Source organism: Salvelinus namaycush, chromosome 8 (assembly GCF_016432855.1).
Source record: "Salvelinus namaycush isolate Seneca chromosome 8, SaNama_1.0, whole genome shotgun sequence".
NCBI lineage: Eukaryota > Metazoa > Chordata > Actinopteri > Salmoniformes > Salmonidae > Salvelinus > Salvelinus namaycush.
This window is the reverse complement of record NC_052314.1, coordinates 42068788-42085392: the sequence shown is the minus strand read 5'-3', so window position 1 is coordinate 42085392 and position 16605 is coordinate 42068788. Positions and strand designations below refer to the sequence as shown.

At 40.1% G+C, this 16605-nt stretch overlaps 1 protein-coding gene across 4 annotated transcripts in view; it reads right to left on the bottom strand.

The window, feature by feature from the left end:
* The window catches only part of nek7 (NIMA-related kinase 7), a 166608-nt gene extending 154526 nt beyond the window's left edge, over positions 1-12082 (bottom strand). For 3 of the 4 annotated variants that reach the window (XM_038999736.1, XM_038999734.1, XM_038999737.1), the window contains exon 1: positions 11860-12082. The gene's annotated coding sequence lies outside the window, so the exon portion shown is untranslated. The remainder of the gene's footprint in view (positions 1-11859) is intronic. The other variant, XM_038999735.1, reaches the window with a different exon arrangement.
* Positions 12083-16605: the final 4523 nt, after the last annotated feature.

Here is a 16605-nt window from a genome sequence, read left to right as displayed (position 1 = left end):
AAATAAATGTCACTAGAAATCAGCTTAAACAAATGCAAATACTTTGTTGTTATTCTGACGTGACTGCAAGTTAGCCGTAGTTGGCTACCTAGCAGGCAAGGGATAAGAACGTTGCCAGCTAGTACGGCAATAGAACATTTAGAACGAACAGCTGAGTTGCGTCCATAGATACAGAACAAAAAGACTGAACGAATGGGTCACGTCTCTGGCAATCGAACCGATAGAACGAACAACCAGCCGGCTTGGGTAGCAACCCTAGATTTGTTTCGGGACTATATCTTGTGGAAGGATGAAATAGTATGAATAAATTAATCAAAAATGGTTTTTAAAATAAAATATGTTAATCTTTATTTGAATATGTTGGTAACCTGTTGTATAAAAGTGATAATGCCCTTGAAGCCAGTGTTTGGAGGATATATTGGCCCCTGTTTTTGCCGGCCCTCGACTTCGTCTCGGGACTCACAACACCCGTGCCAATATATCTTCCAGACACCGGCTTCACTGGCATTATCACTTAAGTAGAGAACAGTTCAATACAATAGTACAATGCAAAAGTACAACAAGTATATCATAAGGTGAATGCACCAATTTGTAAGTCGCTCTGGATAAGAGCGTCTGCTAAATGACTTAAATGTAAATGTAAATGTATATTGTACTGTACTCCACTTTACTGTGCTGAACTCTACCCTACGCTGCTGTATTTTTATTTATTTTTTACCTTTATTTAACTAGGCAAGTCAGTTAAGAACACATTCTTATTTTCAATGACGGCCTAGTGGGTTAACTGCCTTGTTCAGGGGCAGAATGACAGATTTTTACCTTGTCAGCTCGGGTATTTGATCTTGCAACCTTTCCGTTACTAGTCCAACACTCTAACCACTAGGCTACCTGCCGCCCCAAAAGGTAGCCTAGTGGTTAGGTGGCCATAGCTGACACCCCATTCTTTCTGCAGACATCTTTGAATCTTAATTCAGAGGTCGCATAAAAATCTGAGGGAGATTTTACCGTAATTTCATTACCAAAGTTTGCATCTGCACAGTTCTTCCACTAAATTCGTTTTTTTCCCCTTTTTTTCCTGTGGAAATTGTTAAAAGTAGTCATTGTGCATAGAGTTGTATGGTTTGTTAAACTTTAAAATCAATGGTTTTTGTTTGGCATACATTTTAAAGTGGAAAAAACTGAGTCAAAGCGTAATTCGGTTTCTGTGGAAATGCCCTATTGCATAATTTCACGAGGCTCTATGTTTACCTGGCAAAATGATATGATTATTTTGATTAATTCGTGGGCATTTTTTTTGCAAACTCTACCATCACAAAGTGTAACTACACCCAAAATATCCCATATTTTCCCCAGATGTCAAAAGTAGTCTCCTGATGTGATTTAAGCACTGTGGATGTTCTATTAAAAAAGAGTGATTGAGTGTGAAAACTGGAAAAGGCCCCTGGAGAAAGCAGAATTTAAGGAAAAACTTTAAAATAAAATAAAAAATAAAACAGATTTTATAGAGCCCTGGCATATAGGTCTAATCTAAAAACATAACTCTAATGACGGAAACTGTTACGATATCAAACATGAGACAAAACGAGATAAGCCTATGCGAGACAGATTTATAGACTACGCAACAACAAAGGCATAACCTGGTTTACAATGCAACAATTCATGACATTTCACCAAAGGCTGTCAAAAACAATTCACGTCTCATCAGCAATCAAAAACAAGGTTACTGGCAGGCGGCCCTGCCTAAATTTTACAACCTGTTGACGCTCAGCCCTGTCTGATGCAGGCAGCTTTTGGCTGCCATTGATTGAGCAGCCATCGGGTTTTTTGACTAGATCCTTGATCGTGTAATTCAGAGAATCAGACAGTGATCTGATCTCCATCACCTGGCTGATGCTGGCTTGGTTTGTTGTCTTTGACGGAGAGGGGATGTAGAAACAGAAGGGAGAGTAATAATAAAGGTCAATAGAATGATGTGATACCACTCAGCCACTCCTGGATAATCTTTGGTTGCATTCTATTCTGGCCTACTGATGGAATAGAGCTGAGAGACATGGGGCTGTTAAAACAATGGCTGTGTGAGCTGTGAGGTGAGCTCATTGTTCTCAATCCAGTATGACACAATATAGTGTTCTGGGAGTGGGACAAAAGGCCTAGGTACATAGTTCAACTTCTACCATAGGGGTCTAGAACAGGGGTCTCCAACAGGTAGTAACCCGCCAATCAATTCTGAAAGTCCATGCACTTATTCATGTGTTCCCTCGCGAACTGTCATAAACTTTATCTACTATCTAGCGAAAGTGTACCTATTAAGCCCAACAAAATCTAAGTTTAGACATTTCTAACATATACTGTCCTAATTTCTGTAAGAAAAGGTCGAGACAAAATGAAAGATTGACATATTTCATAAAACTTTACATGAGATTAAACAAATTCTGGACTGAGCTTAATGGATACCGAATGTACCCTGTAAGCCCCATGGGTGTTCCAAATAAGCCCACCTCTTAAATCATCTATTTTAATTAATTTCCTAAATGTTCAAAACTTAAAACTGACCATTCTTATTCATAAAGTGCTTAATATAATCTCCTCTAAAGTAATCAAAATAAACCGATCATTACTACTCATCATGAAGCCTAGCACTCATAAGAGGGGGGGGTGTCCAATCATATCCACAGAGATCAATGTGGACTTAGACTTTTGTTCTCGCCAAAACAGTACACAACTGATTCAACTAATCATAGACTTCAAACAAGATATGATTAGTTTAATATTTGGAAATGAAAGGTTTGGGGTATAAATATACACTTTAAACCACAATATTATGCAAAGTTAGTATTTGTTTATTGCCATTTACATTCACAGGGAGTGTTTGTGCTACTGTACCCTTTAAGCCCACCTGAGAAATGTTCAAATTTACTCAAATGTAATACATGTATAACAAAGCCAGGTTAATTTAAAAGTAAAATAAGACAAGATGCATTTAAAAATGTAACTTGTGAATGGCTGAAATCTATTATCTTGTTGCTACTGTGTGACTCTGGCGTGCAGGCACGACTGCCAGCATGAAAAAAAATGTCCCTGAAATGCCATCCTATTTGTGCATATATCAGTACATTAATCTTTTCATTTTACATAAAGTTTGATCAATTATTGGTTACGGTACAAATAATATAAGAAAAGTGTTTATCTGCAGGTCACCTAAACACCCCAAAAAATTTGCAGCTTTGAAATTGGCTACTAGTGAGAACTTAAAAATAATTGTCAATAACTTAATAAAACAAAAGATTGGTTTAGAATAAAAGCTGTTATTGATATAACCACCAGATGAATAGGTTGAAACATTAACAGCAGAAAATGTCTTTTTTTATTTTGAATCCAAAAGATGGAAGTGGGCTTAATAGGTAATGCCACATTGACCCCCAGTTAGCCACAACTGGCTTAAAAAGGCAAACGTAACATTATCTGCCAATTCATTTCCATCAAAATTGCCCGTCTGTCTGTTTGGTGCGCGCGTTTGTCTATCACTCTGTATGTAGCCAGTTAGCGATGCTTATGATAACCGTCAGAAATATTTTCCCCAAAAACATTCTCAATTAAATGTTAACTGCAAAGTTTGCTTACCTGACACAGTGCCTTCAGAAAGTATTCATGGCCCTTGATTTATTCCACATGTTGTTGTGTTACAGCCTGAATTCAAAATGTATTATATTGGGGGGTTCTCACCCACCTAAACACAATACCCCATTTTTAAGCCGATTTAGGTCAAAACTAACTAAGCCACTCAGAAGCATTCAGGGTTGTCTTGGTAAGCAACTCCAGTACACATTTTGTCTTGCGTTTTTTAGGTTATTATTCTGCACAAAGTGAATTTCTTTGCCACAATTTTCGCAGTTTTACTTTATTGCATGTTTTGGAATATTTGTATTATGTACAGGCTTCCTTTCATTCTCTTATTTAGGTGCAGTGCATTCGGAAAGTATTCATACCTCTTGACTTTCTCAAATGTTTGTTACATAACAGCCTATTCTAAAAATGGATGGAATAATAATGACAAAGCAAAAACAGGTTTTTAGAAATCCTTGCAAATGTATTAAAAATAAAAACAGAAATACTTTATTTACATAAGTATTCAGACCCTTTGCTATGAGACTCGAAATTGAGTTCAGGTACATCCTGTTTCCATTGATCATCCTTGAGATGTTTCTACAACTTCATGTGAGTCCACCTGTGGTAAATTCGATTGATTGATTGGACAGGATTTGGAAAGGTACACACCTGTCTATATAAGGTCCCACAGAGGACACTGCATGTCAGAGCAAAAACCAAGCCATGAGGTCGAATTGTATGTAGAGCCCAGAGACAGGATTGTGTCGGAACAGATCTGGGGAAGGGTACCAAAAACTGTCTGCAGCATTGAAGGTCCCCAAGAATACAGTGGCCATCATTCTTAAATGGAAGAAGTTTATAACCACCAAGACTCTACCTAGAGCTGGCAGCTCGGCCAAACTGAGCAATCGGGGGAGAAGCGTCGTATAGCATAGTATAGTTTAAAAATGCATGTTTGTTAATATGTAGGTGTAATAATCATATCTACTATCATATGTAGCCTATAACAATGTTGGAAAATATTTATTTCCTTTGGTTTTGTATTCAGTTAGCACAGTATGTACTCATTCACATGGTCCCATTTTAGAAGTGTTATTCTCTACACTGACACTTAAAACGATGTCTGATGGAATTACCAAGTTTTCACCTACGTGTTTGAAAAAATGCAATTCATAGTCACAATTGCAATATCTGCCCAAAAATAATAAATCGCAATTAGATATTTTGCCCAAATCTTGCAGCCCTAGCGGTCGGGGCTGCAATGTTCTGTGTAATACCGACTGGGACTATACCATGGGAATTGCATCACAATAGCATGCAGCCATTGCGAGTGTAACAATGAGTTTACCAGTCATAATTGCTAGGTTGAGAGGCTACAAGCCCATTCTATTCATTATATTTGTATGGGCAGCTACCCATTAACATGACATGGGAGATATGTCTAGAGTAAGCAAACGTCTACAATAAGCAAACAGAAACGACACTCCATCATTACTTTAAGACATGAAGGTCAATCAACGCAGAATATTTCAAGAACTTTTAAAGTTTCTTCAAGTGCAGTCGCAAAAACATCTAGCGGGATGATGAAACTGGCTCTCATGACGACCTCCACAGCAAAGTAAGACAAAGAGTTACCTCTGCTGCAGAGGATAAGTTCATTAGAGTTACCAGCCTCAGAAATTGCAGCCCAAATAAATGCTTCACAGAGTTCAAGTAACAGACAAACCAACATCAACTGTTCAGAGGAGACTGCGTAAATCAGGCCTTCAGGGTTGAATTGCTACAAAGAAACCACTACTAAAAGGTCACCAATATCCTACTAGCGGCCCAATTCATAGCCCTACACAGTGTGGGCTACACTACACATTTAACGTGGTTAGTGGGCTAATCAATTCAATGACAATAAGATCAATTTGATTTGATTACAGTGGTAAGATTACCATGGTCTATATTAATAGGCGTATGTACCCTATTAAAAGATATTCTTCGTACCATATTTCTCCAATGCCAAACCAGTTTGTCTTGTTTGCAACAAAACTGTCGCAGTTAGCAAAGAATTCAATCGGAGATGTCATTATGAATCTAAGCATGGTATTTTCAGAAGTTGGTCCAATCAGTTTAGATGCTGTGAGAAAATGAAATATAGGCCTATATGCTAGCCTACTCCAGTGACATGTAATAGCCTATACGCTGTTGGTCAACCAATATTTTTTTTTTGTAAAGCAGTAGCAAATATATATATATATATTTTTATGGCACACGAGACACCTGTCTGATTTGCGCCCATCTCAGTGAACTAATCCATTGCAGAGGCCACGGGGATGGCACAGTCCAAGAAGGGGAGTGTGGCTAAAATGCACGTCTCTCTCCAGAATGAGCTCTCTCCCGCCAATTTGTGCACATTCATTGTTTCATAACGTGTGCGAATTGTTCAAGTTTGATTGTACATTTACCGTTAATTCCTAAAATGTCTAATCTACAATGTTTGTTTAAGGTAATTTTTGTTAATGCATTCAATATATTATTATTTCAGTCTTTACCGTTCTCATTGTCAGAGAGAACACGATGTTGAGCACACAACCTATGCTACATGTGTGAGAAACAAGTTTTGGTTTATTTCATTCCATTTATGAGTTTTGTCAATTTAGTAATTGTCTTGTGTTTTGCGCCCTGCTGTCAATGTTGAGTAAGGACATGCACCTAATTAGGCATAGAAGTAGGCCTAAAGGCTACTTGGCCTGTATGCAAATGTGACCTGATTCAGGAAACTAGGCGTATGTCGCAAGTAACAACTTCACAGGAAAGCCTTTTGAACGTAAAAAAAAAATGTTTTGGTCAAAATGCGTTTTTTGGCAGAAATGCCTTCTCGAACATGTGAACTTTCATGTGCCTAAATAACAAAACTTGTATGCCATCTGTAAATATGAATAAAATTGTCAAATTACGAGCCTTGTTGGTTAAGCCACAGAAAAAGTGAGCAACCTTCCCACTAGCCATGATTGGCTGAGATAATGAGTGGGCTGGACATGCTGAGAGGGGAGTTCAGATTGGTCTGCCATATTGAAGGCTGCTGTCTATTTGAGCTTGTCAGTGTGTTGGTAATCCTGTCGAACGCGGCTTTAAAAAAAATGTATTGTGTAGTGGAGCTGCATAAGTGTTGCTCTCCACTTTCTGGAGTGTCAAGTTTTGAAATCAGTGGAATTAGAGTATGATAGCTAATGAGATGGAGAAACACCTGTCTCCGGATTACATCTTCAAACTAAGGGAAAACGTGGTATGGCATTCCTGACAGGGAGACGTGTCCATCATGCATGATGGTGTATACAGATAAGATAGCTAGCTACATTTTCAGAAATTACATGTTTCAAATTTGACAGAAAGGGGTTTCATTTCAAGCTATAGTGTACTGTTAGCTAGCTAGCTAACGTTAGCTGGCTGGCTCCCTAGCGGATGCTATTATTTGTTTCCTCGGAGTCGTTTGCTTTTCTAGTTAGAGCTTAATGTTAGACATTGTTGGCACTTTATTCATTGTTGTTTAAAACCTCTTTGGGCAAGGGGGCAGTATTTTGATGTCCGGATGAAAAGCGTCCCCAAAGTAAACTGCCTGTTACTCAGGCCCAGAAGCTAGGATATGCATATAATTGGTAGATTTGGATAGAAAACACTCTAAAGTTTCTAAAACAGTTAAAATAATGTCTGTGAGTATAACAGAACTGATATGGCAGGCAAAACCCCGAGGACAAACCATCCCAAAAAAAAAGAATTCAGCCTACCACTGTTTTCAATGGCTGTCACTTTTATTATAAGGCGAAAACCTCCCAGATTGCAGTTCCTAGGGCTTCCACTAGATGTCAACAGTCTTTAGAAAGAGTTTCAGGCTGGTTTTTGGAAAAATTTGCTAGAAGTTGTAGTTCTTCTAAGTGGCTCCCATTTTGGCTGTAGTGTTTCCATGCGCGTGGAGGAAAGTGCGTTCCTTGTTATTTATCTCCGGTAATGAACATACTATTCTCCGTCTTAAAATGTATTGTATATTTACCTTTTAGGGTACCAAAGGTTTGATTATAAACGTTGTTTGACTTGTTTGGATAAGTTTACTGCTAACGTTTGGGATTCATTTTGTACGCATTTTGGAGGGAAACCGGTGGATTATTGACTGAAGCGCGCCAGCTAAACTGAGTTATGGATATAAAGGACTTTATCGAACAAAATAACCATTTGTGATGTAACTGGGACCTTTTGGAGTGCCAACAGAAGAAGATCTTCAAAGGTAAGGCATTTATTATATCGCTATTTCTGACTTTCGTGTCGCACCTGCCTGGTTGAAAAATGTTTTATGGTTTTGTATGCGGGGCGCTGTCCTCAGATAATCACATGGTGTGCTTTCGCCGTAAAGCCTTTTTGAAATCTGACACAGCAGCTGGATTAACAAGAAGATAAGATTTATTTTGATGTATTACACATGTATTTTCATGAATGTTAAATATTTATATTTCTGTAGTTTGAATTTCGCGCTCTGCAATTTCACCGGGATGTTGTCGAGGTGCGTCGCAAGCGGAACGCCTGTACTAGAAAGGTTAACTACCTAACGTTAGCTGGCTGGCTCGTTAGCTAACCTTACGTGACATGTCTACAACACCGTTGAATATGGCCGGTGTCAGTAAACGTCTGCAAAAAAGCGTAATGAAATGGTTGCCAGCAGAGCTGGTTAGGCTGTTTTCATGTTATCAGGAGGTAAATAAATCAAGTGTGCGCTCCGAGAGCGAAATGAGATGGGTGGTGCTGAAGCTTAAAAGGGTGTGAACGATGCTGAATGGGTTTAGACAAAGAGGAGCTATTCACTACATACCAAAACATTCAAAAGGCGAAATTCTCTCAAAAGCGAGTTTACAAGTTCATCAACTTTCAAAGCAGAATTACTTTCCCATTGTTCCTCAAATGCAGTGTATGATATACAATTTTGTAGCTCTGAATCTCTACTTTTATCCACTGTAAAAAAATAAAAATAAGACCGAATCCAGGTGGTGAGTCACAAATGTAGGCATATAAATGTGCCAAATTTGGGGGTCTGATAGTATTTCTGATTGGCTTAACGCAGCACTACTAATGAGCTGTGGAGCTTCTCAAGGTAATTTTTTTTCTTCATCTCAGAAGAGCAAGCAAACAAAGTCTGTTTTTACATCCATTGAGTTTAATGTATTTGAAAAATCTTCCCGGCTCGCTCACTTTTGATAACCACTTAGCGTGAAAGCGATAAATGGGACACTCTGAACCAGTGGAAACGTCAAAACAGGCCTACAGTGGTTTGTCCTTTAAAAGTTGCAGCGTTCTGCAGCACAGCTTGCGTAGTGCCGCATAATTCTATGGCACGTTATTTAAGTGTCAGCCATTATAGCCATTAAAGCTAGTTAGTGCTAGTTTGACCACCAGAGGGCATCTTTGAGAAGCATTTGATAGCCTTCAATAGTGGCTGTACTATAGAATGTAAAACCTTTTTGTAAGAACATAGCATATGGGACTGATTTTAAGAAATGTTGCTTAATTCATTTGATTAAGGTGTTTCTATTCCAAGACAAACCCTCCAGGTTTCCGTTAGGATGGGACGGAAAATATGGCGCTGTACAATGTGACGGTCGGAGTAGGCTACAGTACTGGGCTATTTAGCTAAAGAACCCCCGTGTTGTGCGGGAACGCGGGAAACCGGGGTTCAATTTCCCGACGGGGAGGAAGGAGTAGGCTGTCCTTGTAAATAACAATTTATCCTTAACTGACTTGCCTAGTTAAATAAAAGGTTACACTAAGAGCATAACATTTCTACACCCTAATTTTCTAATTCTAGTCTAACCAATACCCAAACGGAGATCGTGAAAATAAAAATCTCATTGATTTATCAAGACCAGTCCCCATGTTTGTCTCAGAGCAGCGTGAAACGGTGCTAAAATAGTTGTAGGCTATTGCTTCAAATCCTATTGCTTCTAACTTCAATATGCGTTTTAAATAAATAAGACCTACACCACTTTTAACAGCACATTACTCAACACTAGTGAGACTCATGTCGCCTACGGTAGGCCTCCAGTATATCGAAAAATATTTATTTAAATGACGTGACCGCTAATAATTACATATTGGTCTCCCGGTGGCGGCCGGCACGGGTATCGACGGCACGGGTATCGAGCTTGCATCTGTAGCAACGCATTTTGCCAATCGGGAATGCTATTATAATACTGTACATGGTGTCCAGGTCAGGATAATCAAAACATTTATTTATTAAAGGCTATCAGAAAGAATGTTGGTACTTATTTATTTTGATCCAAAGCCATGAATGAGTGAGTCACTCAGCTTTATTATGTAGGTGCCGGGCTATATGACTGTGCCATCAACTTCATAATATAGAACGATATTTTGGAGGTTATTTCATTTTCAAAAAAACGAAAGTGAGCAATTGTAATCTGAATAAAAGGCCAAAATAATATTTGTAATGGCCAAAACATTTATTTCTGTTTTTAGAGGGAGAGAAACGCTGGGCCAATTGTGCGCTGCCCTATGCGACTCCCAATCACAGTCGGATGTGATACATATTAATAATACTTTTTGTCGAATTATGTTTTTTCTTTTCTGGTGGATTAAACTGAAATTGCAACCAATCACAGCCGGTTGTGATATAGCCAACCTAACTAAGAAATACATTTGATGATAGAATCCTCCCCCTACCGTCCTTCTAGGCAAGTTTCCACAACAGAGAACGGTTGATTGTCAAGGGCAATGAATTCCATTATCTTGAGTTGTCTCGCTGAAATTGTCTTACTCTTTCAAATGACTGCTTGACTTGTTGACTGCTCGATCCACACAGCAGACATTGTGGGCTAGGTTAGGAATGCTGTGTTGCACCTGTAGCGCTATATTTTTTGTGGCGTCATTACATAATCTATCTACGTTATATAGGTATGCACGTCAGCTTTGACATCGGGCCAATACCGATGTTGGAATTTTTAGCTAATATCGGCCGATTCCTAGTTGAAAGAACACTTTCGTTCGACCAACATTTTTGGGGGTTGGGGACAGCCCTAAACCCGTGGTTCTCAGTCAAGCATAATTATACAATACAACCAATACACTCTTGAGAGGAAACAACAATACAATGTAGCCAAACAACATCGCTTGCAAACTGCACAGATGTGAGATTTTTTCGCTATATAACACTGGTCCTCTTAAATTTTTATTCCAGGTTGCATATCATAATATTTAAGGGCATATCAGATGGTCTGCTCTGTCCATAAAAGTCACACCAAGCATAGGATTGAAATAGGAAAATAATGTCCCTATGAAAAAACTATGAAATAGTATTGAGGAGCTATCTGATGTATACATTTAAATGTATTACATGAATGGTGACCACAGCCCTTCCGAAAACACATTTAAATTGTTTTAATTCGATTTTTTTCCCACCCTGATCCATGTATTCCATTTAAAATGTGGCTCCCAGTGCAGGAGGTCATGGCTAGAAGCTTTTGTAACGATTTACTTTTCGTAGCAGGTTTAGGAGAACGTACGCAGCATATAAGAAGAATGAACATGGCAGGTTAGGGGAATTATGTTACGGTTAGGATTAGCTAAAATGCTAAACTTTTTTGGTAAATTTGACAAATGCTGGATCCCATCTAGACATGACAACGTTCAGAATCATAACAACGCACACCTTCCGGCCACATCATTTCGTGGCGTTGTCAGCCAACCCGTCTGTGAATTATAACTGTTCTGAAATAACCCCATATTTCCATTGGGACATCAGACAAGACACGAGAACTGAAACACAGGGCAGGCTGGCAAAAGTTTGGAAAAGCAAAAATATTGGCATTCACTAAACTGACGACAAACGTTATATGAGCTAGGTAGCACATTAGCTATCACTATACAACACCTGACAACCTAGCTAGCTAACTGTTGACAGTACATACCGTTATTAGTAACGTGCAAGAAACTATAAAACAGATGGATTGCTAGCGAGTTAGTTAAAGTACGATGAAAAGTGAAGTCGCATTGCTTTCGTCTTGTTTACTTAAACTTTCCGTGGAATATTTACAAATTACCCCGTAAATTCGCTTAGTTTGTTAACCAACTAACGTTAGTTAACAAACTTATCGAAATTGCGGGGTAATTTGCTAGCTAGCTAACGTTAGCTAGGTTCGAGTGTCCATACCATTGTCACATGTAAAACTTAACTAACGTTAGCTAGCTAGCAAACTTCTGCATTCTTACCAGGAAGTGGGAGCCTCGCTACTGTTATTTTCGGGTGGCGATGGCGTTGTTTTCTTTGGTGCTTACTTTTCCAATCCAAGGTCGTGCTGCAGTCGAGTTGCCGGGCCGCTCTTGCGTGGCACCTTTCCCTGTGCGCTAATACTTTTCAGAGACGACCTCTATCGTAAAAGTAGCTAGTTGACGAGGTATGTTCGTCAGCCGCTCACAATTCCTGGCCTGTGGCAGTATTGTAAACAACCCAGGATTGATGGGGCGGGGTAAACGTCAAAGAATTGAGGGGAACTGTCAAATTCCACTGGCGTGAAACGAAAATATATTTATTTATTTTCAATAATCTTTAAGGGCAGATTTACAGGTATCAGAAGTAGTAGCCTATAGAGTACAGCAATATAAATCACAATACCCATAAAACCTAGCGGTCAAACACGGAAATGGTTCCAATCGTTTTTTCCCCATTCATTTTTCCCATAGCGGATTTTAGAACGTCTTCAAATAACATCTGTGTTCCGAGTAGGCTTACCCTGGCGTGACGTTTTGATGTTTATCAATACATTTGCCTGTATTTACGTAATTGAATAGCCCACTCCCTACACGCTATCTTATTCTGCCGCTATACAACTGTTTGTTGGCAACCGTGTTATTTACAAAGTTTTTGGAACAGATTTCTGTTGGAACGTTCAACAAATTATACCCACCGTCTATATGTCTAGCTATTTAAATGTATGAGAAATTAGTTATAAAAATTTGCTTTCCTTGGCTTTTATAAACCAACAGTCTAGCTTGCTAGTTAACTATCTAGCTAATGTAGCTGGTGAAGCTAGGTGTTTTTGACGTTTGTTTGTGCCTGTGGGTGAGGGGTGGGCACTTCAAGTATTATTTGACCCTTAGCTACCCTAGTTAGGTGAATTATTTTGGTCTGGCATTTTGAAAGGTTTAAGAGATTGGCTGATTAGCATCTTCTCTTGAGTCAACAGTGTACAAACTTTACTGCAGGAAGACATTGATCTGTTTTCTGTTACCCTCTGTACAGCAGATCATTGTTATAGCAAGTAGGCAAGGTTATGTAACCTTATTTAGTCATACCTGCTACGGTTTTCAAGTGCCACTTTAGTAATGATGGTTTTGGGAAACAGCTCAGAGATTTAACGATGCTCATACGAAGGTTCCAACAATGAACTTAGCCTTAAGATGCTTTTGGGAAACTTGGCCTGTGTGGTACAGTCTTTCATATGTGTTGTAGTTTGTTGCAACTTATTGCTTAGTTTATCATTTGTGTCAACTTTGAATTCAACCTAAGCCACAGACTAAGGTCCTCCATTTTGTACTTGACCTTTTATAGACACAAGCCTGAAGATATTCAAGCAGCCCAAATATTGAATGTTCCCAGAACTGGTTGATATGCAGGCCTAAGTGACCACACACACTCAAATGGACCTACAGCTGGGGTAATATTTTGTCACCATTCACACATACATACAGTAGTAGACTCCTTAAAATGGCGCCGGAAGAAATGGCAGCAGTTTTACAAGCGCCCAACCAATTGTGCTACCACCACAGACAGATGCTGGCACTAAGACCACACTCAGTCAGCTGTATAAGGAAATAAGCAAACAGGAAACCACTCACCCAGTGGCGGTGCTCCTAGTGGCCAGAGACTTTAATGCAGGGAAACTTAAATCAGTTCTATCAATGTCCATCAAAATGTTAAATGTGCAACTAGAGGGGAAAAAATTCTAGATCACCTGTACTCCACATACAGACGCATACAAAGCTCTCCATTTGGTAAATCCGACCACAACTCTATCCTCCTGATTCCTGCTTACAAGCAAAAATTAAAGCAGGAAGCACCAGTGACTCGGTCTATAAAAAAGTGGTCAGATGAAGCAGATGCTAAACTACAGGACTGTTTTTCTATCACAGACTGGAACATGCAGCCGTATTCATTGACCTGGCCAAGGCTTTTGACTCTGTCAATCACCACATCCTCATCGGCAGACTCGACAGCCTTGGTTTCTCTAATGATTGCCTCGCCTGGTTCACCAACTACTTCTCTGATCGAGTTCAGTGTGTCAAATCGGAGGGTCTGTTGTCCGGGCCTCTGGCAGTCTCTATGGGGGTGCCACAGGGTTCAATTCTTGGACCGACTCTCTTCTCTGTATACATCAATGATGTCGCTCTTGCTGCTGGTGAGTCTCTGATCCACCTCTACGCAGACGACACTATTCTGTATACTTCTGGCCCTTCTTTTGACACTGTGTTAACAACCCTCCAGGCGAGCTTCAATGCCATACAACTCTCCTTCCGTGGCCTCCAATTGCTCTTAAATACAAGTAAAACTAAATGCATGCTCTTCAACCGATCGCTGCCTGCACCTGCCCGCCTGTCCAACATCACTACTCTAGACGGCTTTGACTTAGAATATGTGGACAACTACAAATACCTAGGTGTCTGGTTAGACTGTAAACTCTCCTTCCAGACTCACATCAAACATCTCCAATCCAAAGTTAAATCTAGAATTGGCTTCCTATTCCGCAACAAAGCATCCTTCACTCATGCTGCCAAACATACCCTTGTAAAACTGACCATCCTACCAATCCTCGACTTCGGTGATGTCATTTACAAAATAGCCTCCAATACCCTACTCAATAAATTGGATGCAGTCTATCACAGTGCCATCCGTTTTGTCACCAAAGCCCCTTACACTACCCACCACTGCGACCTGTACACTCTCGTTGGCTGGCCCTCGCTTCATACTCGTCGCCAAACCCACTGGCTCCAGGTCATCTACAAGACCCTGCTAGGTAAAGTCCCCCCTTATCTCAGCTCGCTGGTCACCATAGCAGCACCTACCTGTAGCACGCGCTCCAGCAGGTATATCTCTCTGGTCACCCCCAAAACCAATTCTTCCTTTGGCCGCCTCTCCTTCCAGTTCTCTGCTGCCAATGACTGGAACGAACTACAAAAATCTCTGAAATTGGAAACACTTATCTCCCTCACTAGCTTTAAGCACCAGCTGTCAGAGCAGCTCATAGATTACTGCACCTGTACATAGCCCATCTATAATTTATCCCAAACAACTACCTCTTTACCTACTGTATTCATTTATTTATTTTTGCTCCTTTGCACCCCATTATTTCTATCTCTACTTTGCACTTTCTTCCACTGCAAACCAACCATTCCAGTGTTTTTTTACTTGCTATATTGTATTTACTTCGCCACCATGGCCTTTTTATATTTTTATTTATTTTTATATATATTTTGTTTGCCTTCACCTCCCTTATCTCACCTCACTTGCTCACATTGTATATAGACTTATTTTTTTCACTGTATTATTGACTGTATGTTTGTTCTACTCCATGTGTAACTATGTGTTGTTGTATGTATCGAACTGCTTTGCTTTATCTTGGCCAGGTCGCAATTGTAAATGAGAACGTGTTCTCAATTTGCCTACCTGGTTAAATAAAGGTGAAATAAAAATAAAATGTTCCCGAATTCTTCCGATGGCATTGAGGAGTACACCACATCAGTCACTGGCTTTATCAATAAGTGCATCGAGGACGTCGTCCCCACAGTGACTGTACGTACATACCCCAACCAGAAGCCATGGATTACAGGCAACATTTACACTGAGCTAAAGGGTAGAGCTGCCGCTTTCAAGGTGCGGGACTCTAACCCGGAAGCTTACAAGAAATCCTGCTATGCCCTGCAACGAACCATCAAACAGGCAAAGCGTCAATACAGGGCTAAGATTGAATCATCCGACGCTTGTCTTATGTGGCAGGGCTTGCAAACTATTACAGACTACAAAGGGATGCACAGCTGCGAGCTGCCCAGCGACACGAGCCTACCAGACGAGCTAAATCACTTCTATGCTCGCTTCGAGGCAAGCAACACTGAGGCATGCATGAGAGCATCAGCTGTTCCAGATGACTGTGTGATCACTCTCGCCGTAGCCAACGTGAGTAAGACCTTTAAACTGGTCAACATACACAAGGCTGCGGGGCCAGACGGATTACCAGGACATGTGCTGATCAACTGGCAGGTGTCTTCACTGACATTTGCAACATGTCCCTGATTGAGTCTGTAATACCAACATGTTTCAAGCAGACCACCATAGTCCCTGTGCCCAAGAACACAAAGGCAACCTGCCTAAATGACTACAGACCCGTAGCACTCATGTCTGTAGCCATGAAGTGCTTTGAAAGGTTGGTAATGGCTCACATCAACACCACTATCCCAGAAACCCTAGACCCACTCCAATTTGCATACCGCCCAAACAAATCCACAGATGATGCAATCTCTATTGCACTCCACACTGCCCAGCTAGAGATGGTGTGCAGGTGCTTGCAGGGATGTTGTAGTCTTGTACGATGTCTCCTTTGATACTAATTAGCATTTTCGAATCTCAGTAAATAGAGCTGAATATATTGATATAAGTCACCTTGTCTGAGAGATTTACATGGTTATCAAAATGTCACGCCAGGGAAAGCCTACATGAAACACAGACCTTGTTCTAAGTGGTTTAGAAATCCCCTATAGGAAAAACGAAAGGTGAAAAAACTATTGTAACCATTTACGTGTTTGACCACTAGGTTTTATGGGTATTATGACGTGTCAACTTTGACACCCCTGTTCTATAGAGCCGCAAACATACCTGTTCTATAGAACCCTGTTCTATAGAGCCCCACAGTGGACACGTCATAATCAACACCTTATGGATTTTTGGGGTGAGGAAAATGAACTCAA